Raw genomic sequence first — 13,973 nt, forward strand, 5'->3', positions numbered from 1 at the left:
ACATGTACTCACAATTATTTGTGTACCTTGCCCCTTTAGGACCAATAAGTAACACCTCGCTGAGCGAAAACTATTACTAGATTGATGTAAAGGATATCCAAGCAAGTGTATATTTTGGCATGGCACCTTTTAACTCAATTTTTAAGTTTGGAACTTAAGGCTCTTACTATGTTGGTTAGATTTTAAGTGAACTAAAATCCTTAATCATGCAACATAATCAAGCTTTTGATCTCATGCATTTTAAGACATATTTAAAGCAATAAATAACTTAAAACATGCATAAGATAAATGTGATCTAGTATGGCCCGACTTCATCTTGAAGCTTTAACTTCAAAGTCCGTCTTGAAAATCTCCGTGGGAGGCACCATTTTCTTCAAATAGGATAAGCTATAATTAAAACTAATTACAACTATTTGATGGTACGCAGACCATATTTGAATTGAAAAACAACTTTGGTACTTTAGACCAATTACATTCAAATTAATGGTACGCAGACCATATTTTCTATCCTATTTGGGCCATACTAGTCACTTCATAACCTGCAAAACAGTACATATACAATATATACCATTCACCCATTCATTGTCATGAATGGCCCACATAGCTGGTTAGTAAAACACATTATGCATCACGTAAACATTTGCAGCAATTAATCAAGGGCACCAATAATCTACCAATTATTCAGTCCTTATTAATTCTAATCAAGTTGTTTTAACCTTAAGGATTTGCAGACCTAATCAAGAGTTTATGACTAAAAGGGCTCCCACTTAAACCAATAAATTCATATGCTTTACTAATTTTAAACATAAAAATGTATTTCTAGTCTAACCGGAAACATACAAATTTAATTAAAATTTAAAGCTCATATAAATTTATAATTGAATCCAAAAGGTTTAATTTAATTTCAGCCGTATTTAAATTAATTCATGATTTTAATTTTAGTAAAATAATTAGAATAAATAAAATTTATTATAATTACAATATTCAAAATTAAAATCCAAGAAAATAATTTAAATTATTAATTTTAAAATTAATTAAAATTACGTAAACTGAAAATTTCAAATTAAAATTTCAAAACGATCTAATCGCAACGCAACAACCCTACGCGACGTACGCCCATGGGCCACACGCACACAGCCATCGCTGGCCATGTGCGCGCAGCCCATGCGCTGCGTCGCATCGCTGCTGCTGCTTTCCTTCGCAAGGCCTCATGCGAGCTGGTGCTCGCTGCGCGCGCGCCAGCGCTCGATGCACGCGAGCCATCGCTCGCTACGCTCGCTCGCCAGCGCTCGCTGCATGCGAGCCAACGCTTGCTGTGCGCGCTCGCCAGCGCTCGCTGCGCGCGCTTGCCAGCGCTCGATGCTGCGAGCCATCGCTCGCTATGCGAGGCATCAACGCTGGGCGGAGCACTCGTGGCACGCGAGCTTGCGCTCGCTGCGCGCGAGGCTCCGCACGCTTTGCGCGAGGCAGTGCGCGCTGTGGCGCAGCTCGCTTGCTGCCCACACGCGACTGCCGTGCCTTGCCTTCGCCCATGCCCATTCGTCCATTGCTCATAGCCCACGACACAAGGCAGGGCTGCTGCCTTGTGCTCGTGCACCATGGCCTTGCTCATTGCATTCGTGCCGCATGGGCGACGAGCTCCCTTGCTCGTCGTCACATGCCCGCACTATACAACACCCCTTAAGGGTAACACGTAGCGTCCATTGCTTTGTGCGTGCAAGTTATATGAGCGAATCGCATAAAATTTAAAAAATTTATATTTAAAATTAATGACAAATTAATAAATAATATTAATTTCATAATTTTAGGGCGAAAAATCGAAAATTTATTATTCAATTGATTTCCGATTAACATGGATTCAAGTCTAGGTCATAAAAATTTAAAATTTATCATAAATTTACAATTTTTATGGTGGTTTTTAATCATAGGTATCTAATTAAATTATAATTAATTATGAAAATCAAATTAATTCTAAATTATTCTAATTTTCAACAAATTAATCATAATTACAAATTAGATTGCATAATTAACAAGGCTAGGCATTCAAACTTGTTAAACATATACAGTAGGTCAATCAAAAATTCAAGATTTATCAACAAGAATCGCAAATATTTAATTTAACATCTTAAATTTACGAAATTTTGCATTCGAAAAACTAAAACCTCCGAAAAGTCATAGTTAGGCTTCGAATTTGAGAATTCTGGGTTCGGCAGAAAAATACTAATTTTGTCAAAATTTTAGAATGCCTTTTACATGCGGAATTGACACAACAATCACTCGATTTGGATGAATAACGAAGAAACTGCCGAAAACCTGCGTACGTATAATTAAATAAACGCAATTTGCAATTAATTAACAATTACGAAAATTAATCACCCCTTTTAATTCTTGCAAATTTGTAATATTTAACCATGTTTATGCAATTTAGATTATGAAAATAATAAGAGGCTCTGATACCACTGTTAGGTTATGATACATATGACAATTCATAAATCATGTTGAAAAACCATAAAGCCAGGAATACATATTATTTACACATAATCATTTAGCATAGTTTAGATGCATACTCTTTGTTGCGTGCCTTCCCTAGCTGCGCCCGAACCGAACAAGAACAAGTCTTTAGGACTCCAAGTGTCGTCCCTCCGTAGATAGTCCACAGCACGTCCAGATCCGCCTTAAGATTGACCAACTAGAATCGCCCTTAAGGTACTATTATTTTCGGCACTTTTAGGCAATTGTGTGACTGAATTTTTCTCTCAAAAACTCACTTTGAATACTTGAAAACTCGTTGTAAATATGTGACCCTAGGCACCTATTTATAGAGTTATGGAAAAGGATTTGGAATCCTATTAAGATACTAATTTATTTAATTATAATCCTACTAGGACTCTAATTAAATAAACTAAATCTTTTAGGATTTGATTTAATCATATGACGAATCCCGGTAGCCTTAGGATTCGAGTAACACACTTCGAGTAATACGCTAGCACCGCACGCAGGCCTTGCGGCCCACGCACAGCGTCAGCCCACTCGTCGCAGCCCCGCGCGCGCGCCCAAGCTTCGGCTGGGCCTGGCTTTTGCGCTGGGCCTGGTCGTATGCTTGGCGTGTGTTTGTTGCGCTTGGCTTGCTGGGCGATGGTCCGGCTTCGTGCTGGGCCTTTGTCTGGCAGGCCTCGTCCGATGCTAATTCGTACGATGCGCTTCCGATTAAATTCTCGATTCCGGAATTCATTTCCGATACGAACAATATTTAATATTTCCGATTCCGGAATTAATTTCCGTTTCGAACAAATTTTTAATATTTCTGTTTCCGGAACTATTTTCCGATTCCGATAATATTTCCGATTCTGACAATATTTCCGTTTCCGGCAATATTTCCGATTCCGGCAATATTTCCATTTCCGATAATATTTTCCGATACGTACCATGTTTCCCTTTCCGGCAACATCTACGACTTGGATAATATTTATATTTCCGATACGATCCATATTTCCGTTTCCGGCAATATCATCGTTTCTGGAGTATTCATTTCTTGCCTGTGACGATCTCAGCTCCCACTGAAACCAAGATCCGTCGATTCCGAATATCCATAGATGGAGTATTTAATGCCATTAAATACTTGATCCGTTTACGTACTATTTGTGTGACCCTACGGGTTCAGTCAAGAGTAAGCTGTGGATTAATATCATTAATTCCACTTGAACTGAAGCGGCCTCTAGCTAGGCATTCAGCTCACTTGATCTCACTGAATTATTAACTTGTTAATTAATACTGAACCGCATTTATTAGACTTAACATTGAATGCATACTTGGACCAAGGGCATTATTTCCTTCAAACATTACATGTCTCACATAGGTTGTTAAGCAACATGTTAGACCTAGAATGTGATCCAAATGCATGTCTACACCAATCACTACTACAAAACAGGCCTATAGCAACGCCCTTTTATGCAACAGTTTCACTGGCGTTACTATATCATAGTTATTGCAACAGTTAAATAATTATTAATTCCAGGAGAGTTCGACTTTGAAAAAATGTTGCTATAGAAAAACTATGGCAACAATTGTATATTAAGGTTGTTTTATTGCAACACTTTTTTTTAAAAAAAAATATTTTGACGAAAAATTGCAATGGGTTAGTAATTAGTATCTTAAAAAAATAAGAAAAAAAATAAAAACCTACGTAAGTATCGAAAGTTTTCATAGATCTGGTTTCCCTCCTTCCCAAATCCCAACCCTTCAGTTTCACCCCCGAAGTCCCGAACCCTAGTTTTTTTTCTTTCATCTGTTTTTTTTCTTCTTCTCTTTCATCTACTTCCTTCTTTTCGATCCTCTCCATCATCGTTTCTGAAGCAAAGGTGAATTGGAGATTGGCTTTTATGAATTGGAAATTGGGTCTAAGAATTGGAGATAAAGAGACATTGGCCAATTGCGTTTCTTAATTGGCGAGAAGAAACAGGTTAGTTGGTATGTATATCTTTGAATTAGGTCTTAAATTTCACAATTATGTTGTTTAATTAACTAGTTACGAATTGAATTTTTTGTGTGGTTTTGAGGCCTAAATTAGGGTTTTCTAAGTTACAAATTGTGTTGATTTTATTCATGTGTGTATTTTTTACTTAAGGATATCGTATGATTCAGTTAATTAGGGATGAAGCACCGTATGCTTTAGTTACAGATTCTTTTGGTTTATTCCACAATATCAATCAATTTTGTGATCGATTGATGGGTTATTTTAGATGATTTTAATTCTAAATATTGGTACTTTCCGTTGCAATTTATGTGCTGCTAGTTTTTTTTGGGTGTTCGGGTGTTGGTGATTCTTGGCTGCTGGTTTCGTTCTGTCCAAGTGTTGGGTGTTGGCCCTGTTTTAATCAGTTGTTGTTGGTGTATATGGTCTCATTGAAAGTAGGTAATTGCTTCGTTTTGTGTAGTTGTTGCGGTTCTGCTGCAGGTCTAGTGTGTTCCTTTCTCACCAGATAGATCATTCCAGTAATTGATGATGTTCCTCTCACTATGTATCCAACATAGGTTTTAGAAAATCATTTAAAAGTTAAACCAATAATAAGGTGTCTTTTTATGTCGATTTAGGTAGTTTTGTTAGTTGTTAATGGATAGATTGAAAAATGGAAATGCATTTGCATTCAATTCTGGATATTCTTGTAGGAGACTAACAATGCACCTGCTTCAATGCTACTTATATTATGCTAAAACAATAATACTTTTGTATATTACATAAACTTCTTACAAACTCAAGACTTTACACTTAATACATAAAAACTTATCAGGATCCTCAGTTCATGTTACAAGGAGAGATAAGTGGCCAATGAAAAAAATTCTCTGATTATTTCTTAATCCATCCCTTATCAACCTATATGAAAAATAATACTACTAATACAGTAGGGCTTGGGAATACAAGCAGTCTAGCATATAATACTATATTATGCAGCTCATGAAAATTAGATGACGAGCTTCATTTTATTCCCTCAATCAATTTGGTGGCATTCGCAGCTTAGCTGATTTGAATTTCTTCTGAAACTCAGAGAAGAGAGCTAGGTTTTCTTGTCAAAGGCGAATAACCATTTGCCTTAGCTTTTAATTCTCTTCCAAAATACTTTTTTTGTAAGTACAACTTCAGGTTCGTTAGCTCTATGTTTCCTTTTTGGTTCCTTTAAACTTCCTCTTCTTCGACCAAATCACACGTTAAAACCCCGTAAACTGGAGGACCTTAGCAAAAGAGTATCGAAAAATAGTGCAGAAAGTGAAAAGTCCTACAAGATTGTTTAGAATTAGTACAAGTACTTCTACGATAAGGCAATGAACTCAAACTTTTGATTTACTACAAAAGGAGGAGGGGATAGCCATATTGCATAGGAAATTAAAAGAAGTGTTTGTTGAATAGCGAGTTGTTCATATTTATAAAATAATTCCTGAGTAGCCTTCAAGGAAAGTCCTCTGATGGTTATGTTTCAGATTCAACCAGGCCTAAAAAACAACTAGATCACTAACAAATAGAGAATTGCCAACTGATTTCAACGTACTATATATACACAAACAAGGGACGCATATGAAAACATACAAAACAGAATAAATAACTAGATCGTTACCGTATATCAATCGCTGCATTCAACCAGCCGAAGGATTTGGTTAGCAACTTCATATCTTATACATAGAACTTAAATTGCATCTCAACATTATTAAAAAATGAATCTGAAAAGCAATCAATCACTATCTGAATGTAGCATGTTTTTCTGAAAAAAAAACAGAGTTCATATATCCAGCTACATGGGTCGCCGACCAAACATTACTTTACCGGGCAGCAGAACGAGCAGAGCAAGAGAGATCGCTCGATCCACTTCCACTTGATTCTGGTAAACGTCGCAAAAGGAATGTGAATGAACCAGTCATAGCTTTTGGTCCTCCTGGCTCAACTGGTGAGCTTAACATCAGTGTGATTGTTTCATCAGTCTCACTATAATTCAGGTAATCAAGTTTGAAGCACGACTATTACTCTCAACTCTCAGGTAATCAGTGTGATTTGTAGCAATGATGCGTAACCCGTCTTCAATATTAAAGATTTGTGTTGCCTTTGATCTTCTCCAGGTAAAAGAGATTGCTATTTGTCTCCTTTTGATATGCATATCCAGTATCATATGATACTTCTTCTATCGTAGATACTCTTGTTTAATATATCAAGAAAATAGGGTTCATGTTTCCTATAACAGAGAATCGTGCTTTGCTTTAACCTTCATTTGATTTATCTACCCTCCCATCCTCTTTTGAGGTGGGTAAATGTCACAAGTTTGATTATTTATGATGTTCTGCAAGTTTCCATAGGAATTAGGGTTGTGCAAGTGTATATGTGAAAAAGAATTTGAATGGAAGTGGATAGCATTGTTTCCATTTGTACTAAAATTGATAGTTGTAGACATTTCTCTCTCTTGGGATTAAGATCATATACTAGGACTAAGTTCACCAGTGTGTGGGGAAGTAACATGGCTTTTCCTATGTTTTTCAAACAGTCTTTTATGAGTTAACGAAGATTGGTGTTGCCAACTATAAATCTCAACTTCTCATTATCTTTCTATAGAGGGTCTCGACTTCTGGGGGGGTTTCTTTGGGGTGGTTCTGAAACAGAGGCTGATTTTTGTTGTGCTTCTTGATTTTTGTTGGCCATCATTAAAGCTTATATGTAGTTGTGGAGGTGGATTAAGAGTTATTTCCTTCTCTTGGAAGCCAAAGAGCATCTAAGAAAGCCTTTTTCTTTGAAGCTTTTGACGCAGTCATCAAATATTTGATGAATTGGTTTAAATTCAGGGAATTCAAAATTCCCATATGTTTAATCTAGCTAGTATCCATGTTATTAGGTTTGTCATATACTTTATGAGACGCGCACCTGCGACAAAACCAAAGCTGTAGAGTGCATCATTCATAGGGTGTAAACAAGTTAGTAGTAGTGAATTTTATGTACTTATTTATTTTCATATGGATAACATTCATATTTAAATTTCAACATGTCTGATGTTTCTAACATGCTAAATAGTATTTTTGTATTAATTCTCATGCTTCGGCGCTCTGCCTAAGTTGAATATCTCAGGGTTTTTAAACTGTTTGTTTTCATTGTAGGCTTGAAGCGGCTTTAAGATTACTTTGCTTCTGAAGAATCCATTTTTCTGAGTTGTATGGCTCTTTGCTGTTGATAAGGTCTGCCTCTTTCTGTTGTATGTGTTCTGATCTGTTGTTTTTCTGAGTTTTTCGGCTCAAGGGCTCGGTGTTTCACGAGTTTTTTTACATATGTTAATTACTAAGATTGACTTTGTGTACTGATCTACTGTTTTTCTGATTTTTTCGGCTCCAAGACTCTTTCACGAGTTTTATTTCATTTGTTAATTACAAAGTGTTCTGCATTAAGATTGACTTAAACCTCAAGCCATCAATTTTCCTAACGTAGTGTGAATAATATACCTCAAAAAGTAGTCTTTCGAGTACTGTGTTGCGATCCTTCACTCTTATAAGAAGATATAACTTCTTCTGTCTGTTGCTACTGTTATGTAATGCGAGTAATTTATTTTTTATGGGAAAAATCTGATATGCACTAGTTTTGTTTGTGTTGTTTTTGTTGGGTTTTGGGTTATTTTCCTAAGTGATTGCTTATGAAGGCTAGTAGGGGCAGTAAAGTTCGTTTGAGGAAGCATGCCTATGCTTTATATGCACGTCTAATTTTTGTATATAGGTAGTAGTAGTCCAACGTTCACATCTGTTTACTTTCCTAGCTTGTTTTTTTGGTTGGTTTTTTTATTCAAAGGATAAGCAATTGGGAAATGGAAGGGGATGCAAAATCTAGTAGTGGTTAAAATTAAAATGAAGGAGGGAGAAGATGATTAGTTTTATTTTTGATAGTCTTTTTATTTTGACTTTTTTTTATAGCAAATGGATACAGTCATTCTTATCAAATTAAAAGAACTTATGATTGTGTTTCAGTTCTGTATTAGGTTTTATTTCCTCACTATTTGTTTTAGACATATATCATTTGTTGGAAAATATGATATGTAGTATGTTAGAGTGTTAAAGATCTCTCTTTCTTATTTTGGATGAAGACATGTTGCTAGAATGTTAAATTGGTTAAACAGGAAAGATATTGTTTGTGGTTTCAAAATTGTTGGTGTTGGATAAAATTATTTTGTCTTATGGATTTGGAACAGGTTTTAATTAGGTCCATTTTTGTGGATAGTTCAAGTTTAAATTATACTTTGCCGAATTTTCCACTTTCACTATCATTTTATGTTATAGACATTTGCAATAGATAAGGGTCTACATTGGGATTCATGGTATTTCTTTACCCATTATTCTTAAAGTTTATCTTTTGTCATTTATGCGGAGCTTTTTTTTCTTTCATATTTCGATTTTATTCATCGATCGATATCGGTAATATGCTTCTTATTAAATTTTACGCTTGATTTGTTTGTTGTGCAGGATGGTGCATATATTCAAGAATTACAAGCTGCTTTAAACATGTGAAGATTTATAGGGTTTTTGACACATAATTAATAGATAGGTTTTACAAAAAAGAGCTATTGGACCGTTATTGCATGATATTTTATTTTAGTGGATGTACTTTTACAACCAATACTTTTTTTAATGAGATAAATGTAATTATATATGAATTTAAGTTATTTGAAATGTAAATCTTTATTGAACTTATTTGTTATAAAAATCTTATTATATGAATTTGTAATTACTATAGGTATATGGATAACTAAATCCGTCTGGGAACAAAACTTAAGACAAATTGAAAGCGTTGCCTTAAGCTCAATTGAAAGTGTTGCCTTAAGCTCAATTGAAATCGTTGCCATAAAGTCAAATAAAAGTGTTGCCATAAACTCAATTGTAAGTGTTGCCATAAACTCGATAGAAAGTGTTGTCATAGATACAATTGGATGTGTTACCATAAGTGTAAGAAAGTGTTGCATTAGCTTTAAACTTCAACCAACAACAACCTAATAAGTGTTGCCTTATGTTGGCGAAAAATGTTGCCTTAAGTGTGTAAATGTTGGTTTAAGTTGTTGAATAACTGTTGCCATAGGTTAAAAGTGTTGCCTATAAAAAGTGTTGCCATAGTTATTTATGGCAACAGTTTATCATAACTGTTGCCTAAATCCGACAAACTGTTGCCATAAACGTATAGCAACGCCCCCTATTGGTAACGGTTTTTAAACTGTTGCTATAGGCCTATTGCAACAGTTAATTGATCTATAGTAACATTTTGTTGTCGTTGCTATAAGCCTATTTTGTAGTAGTGTAATGCACATAAGGTATGCCATTTATGTAGTACACATCCTCATTTAGCTCTTTGATTTTAGCCATGTAAGAATCATGACAATGCTATACACATTTAACAAACAAAAACAAGTATGACATCAACAAACAATAACAAATTGCAATGAAATAACCTATGTTAATCTGATTTGGGTACATGTCCAAGTCCCGACCCGGGTACGTGTCTAAGCACCGACTTGGGTACGTTTCTAAGTCCAGACTCGGGTACATATTTGTAGGGCTATTTGAGTGTTTTGGATTTGTTTCATTCGTATTTTGCATACTTGAATTTCGGATTTTGTAAATGCAAGTTTTGGGACATGTCAATGTCTCAATTAGAACATGCCAATAACACAAACTTGGTCAATAGAAATTGACACGCTAAAGTCGTATCACCTAGTCAAAGATAAACCTAAATCACTAGCTACATAGCAAGGGAAGTCAGGATCGAATCTACAGGAAAACATCGTTCCTTCTACTACTAAATATAAGGTCTAGACTACTGGGAAACAAAAATATGGGTTGATTTGTAGATTAGAACTAAAACGATAATAAAAACGGAATAAATCAAATATTAAAAGATCTAGGGCATAGGTTCACCAATGTGAATCGGGTATGTGTCCAAGTTCCGACTCGGGTACGTGTCCAAGTGTCCAACTTGGTTACATAACACGAACAAAAAGGAACCACGTGGAATCACTGTAAACTAATAAACTTATCAGTCAAGTATACTAATCTACTTTTTCCATTAATAAAAAATAATTTCACAACACTGATATGTTCATATTTTATAGTGTTTTTGCCCCCGTCCCTTAGTACTTTTTGATCTCAAATGAGCTCTTCGGAGCGATTTTTAGTACTAATGTGCTCCTTGTAATGTATTTGTAGTTTCAGGTTCATCATTGTAGGAAATAGCATATTTTTGTGTATTTCCTATCCATTTGAATCAATACAAGAGATTATGTACTTTCGAGAGCACAAACATTGAGTTGGAAGAGTTTTCGAGCAAAGCGAATAGTGGAAGAAGTAGAAAACCGACGCCCGTCTACTCTTTTGATCATAAATTAAGTTATACAACTCGAAATGAAGTGATTTTAATTGGGTTGGATTCTAGACTTCAAGAGATTTCCAACGAGTGGTCACTCGCCTAATTCCAACGAATAACGAAGGAGATATGGTGTTTTAAAGATAGAGGATCGTGCAGTTTGTACGCGCGCCCGACGGGCGAATGGCGTTTTAAAGATATGGCTGCCCGGCGGGCGATGGCTGCCCGGCGGGCGATGGATGCCCGGCGGGCGAATGGCTGCCCGGCGGACGAATGTCGATGAAATTGGAAGTTTGTAAATTTGCCCGGCGGGCAGTCCTGCGCCCGGCGGGCGGGTTACGAGCTGCTCGCCCGGCGGGCGGATGTCTGCCCGACCGGGCGACGACAACCCTAGGCCCTTTTTCGCGGATTTGTTTTCGGTTCTTTAATGTTATTTTGGGCAAACTATAAATACTAAGCCCTATTATTTTAGTTGGACATCTTAATTTTGAGTATTAGCCCCTTAGTTTATCTCTCTTAGTTTAATTTTCTCTCAAAACTTATGCAAAAACTTAGTTTCAATTTCTATAAAAATTCAAGCTTTCAATTTCCATTGCTCTTCAATTAGGTATTTCTTCTTATTTTAATTCGTTGTCTTGCTTTAATAATGCTTTCAATTATGTTAATTGCCTTGTTTATTGCTAATATGCTTGAGTAGTCTAATTTCTAGGGTTTGGGGATGATTGAATAATTGTGATTGTTGGTATTGTAATTGATTCCTATTGATTGGTTTATTTTACTATACAATTAGATTTGCGCAGGTTTAATTGTGATAGTCTAGCAATATCAAGTTAAGATTCGAGAGATGTAATTTGATGTTTAGGCTTGTGTCAATAGGTGGAATTAGGATTAATAGTAGCGAGAGCCCGTTAATTCTAAGTCTATGATTAGTATCGATTCGAGAGAGCATGCAAGTCTAATTAATTACTTTATTTATTATTGTCGATTGTCTATCATCCTGGATTGTTATTTGATGGTGAACCTAAGCCCTAGATTCTTTAATATCTGAATTCTTAATTGTTTAATTATCGTCGTAGTCTTAGCATACAAACCAACCAACTCTTGTTTTCCAATAGTCTAGATTAGTTGATTAATAGTAGAAAGAACATTGTTTCCCTGTGGATTCGATCCTGACTTCCCTTGCTACCTAGCTAGTGGACTTAGGTTTATTTTTGATAAGGGGATACGACTTTAGCCTGTCAAACACTAAACCAGAAACCTAGACATTAAAAAATTAGGGGTTTTTCAATTAAACAATCAATTAATTAATCATTTTTTCACATTAAACAATCATATTAGGGTTTTCAACCACATTAAACAATGAATTCGTGGATTTCAATGACAATAAAAATTAGGGTTTTTAATTGAGAATTTCAAAGTGACATTAAAATTAGGGATTTATAATTAAACAATTAATTAACCAATAATCTAATATTATACTACTTAAAGCGCATAGTTTTAACAACTTAATACCTGAGTTGGGCTCTTCCTTGTCGTTGCACTGTCATTATCCCCTTTCCTTTATCTTTTGGACCATTGCTTGTCATTGTCATCTTTCTAAAATACCCTTTTGTGCGTAAGAGAGAGATGAATCTCATGTGTTGAAGATGACTCGGAGGTACAACATCATCATTAATGGATTGAATTTGTGGTTGAGAGTGAAGGAGAAGAAATAGACGAAAATAAGGCGAACATAGTTAACCGGAGGTTGGAGAGGCGGCATGCTGTGATGTGTGAGCAAACACATCACTACGCCAAACATGCACCATTTCTTTTCAAAAGAGTACCATTCATTAAAAAAAGAGTACCATTTAGTTAAACAGAGTACTATTTCGATAAAAAACATGTACCATTTCATTAAAAAGAGTACCATTTCATTAAAAACAAAGTACCATTTCGATTAAAACATGTACCATTTCGATTAAAACATATACCATTTCATTGGATTTTTTTACTGTTATGTTTTTACAAAAACATAACAGACCGCGATTTTTACTTCTTCTAGTTAACCGAGCATGCAATTTCAAACAATTGAAAATCTTAGCGTTCCTAGCGTTTTGGGATTTGGAAGTAGGGGTATTCATTACCGGGTACCCAGCTAAACGGGTACCCGAAAATGCGGGAAGTCGTTTTGTCGGCCCATGGGTCACAGGGTACCCGATTTCTTATATATTAATAACTCACATACTAGTGATATGTGTGTTTTATATAGTGTTTTTCCCATGTCCCTTAGTACTTTTATGCGTCGAATGAGGTCTTAGGGGCCATTTTTAGTACTAATATGTGTTATTGAGTGTGCCTTGAGTTTCAGGTTTGATTAGTGAGAAATTGGTCTTTTTAGACCCGTTTCATGATGATTTAGGCCACTACACGAGCCCGAGGAAGTTCGGGACCATTATCGTCGACTTCCGGGAGCCTTAGATGCTTATGGTTGAGCCCCGGGAGTTAGACTTGGTGATATGGGCGAAAGATGATGATGATTGCAAATCGCCCTATGAGATGAGGGCGAAACGCGAAGATCGGGCGAAATAAAAGAGATTTGAAGCTTTATGTTCGCGCCCGATCGGGCGCCCATCAGAGTGCAGCTATGGACCTTTCGCAAACCGCCCGATCGGGCGGAATTCGGCCCGATCGGGCCGACTATCGAGCACATCGCCCGATCGGGCGACGCCAACCTCCAGCAGCTTTTCGCGTGATTTATTTCCGTTTTTTAGTGTTATTTTGGGCAAACTATATATACTTAGCCTTTTTATTTTTAGTGACATCTTTTATTCTAGTTTTCAATACTTAGTTTATTTCTAGTTTCTCTCTAATTTGTTCAAACACTTAGTTTTTAATTCCAAGTAAAAATTCAAGCTTTATTATTTCGTTGTTCTTCAATTCGGTATTGTTTCTTACTTTAGTTCATTTTATTGCTTTAATCATGTTTTCCATTATGTTAATAGCGTTGTTATTTATTACCATGAGTGAGTAGTTTAATTTCTAGGGTTTAGGGGATCCATGAATGCATGATTGGGATTATATGTGGACATGATATTTGATTGATTGATTATAATTTCTATAGCTTATTATT

This window comes from Spinacia oleracea, chromosome 5, assembly GCF_020520425.1.
Source record: "Spinacia oleracea cultivar Varoflay chromosome 5, BTI_SOV_V1, whole genome shotgun sequence".
NCBI classification, from domain to species: Eukaryota; Viridiplantae; Streptophyta; class Magnoliopsida; order Caryophyllales; family Amaranthaceae; genus Spinacia; species Spinacia oleracea.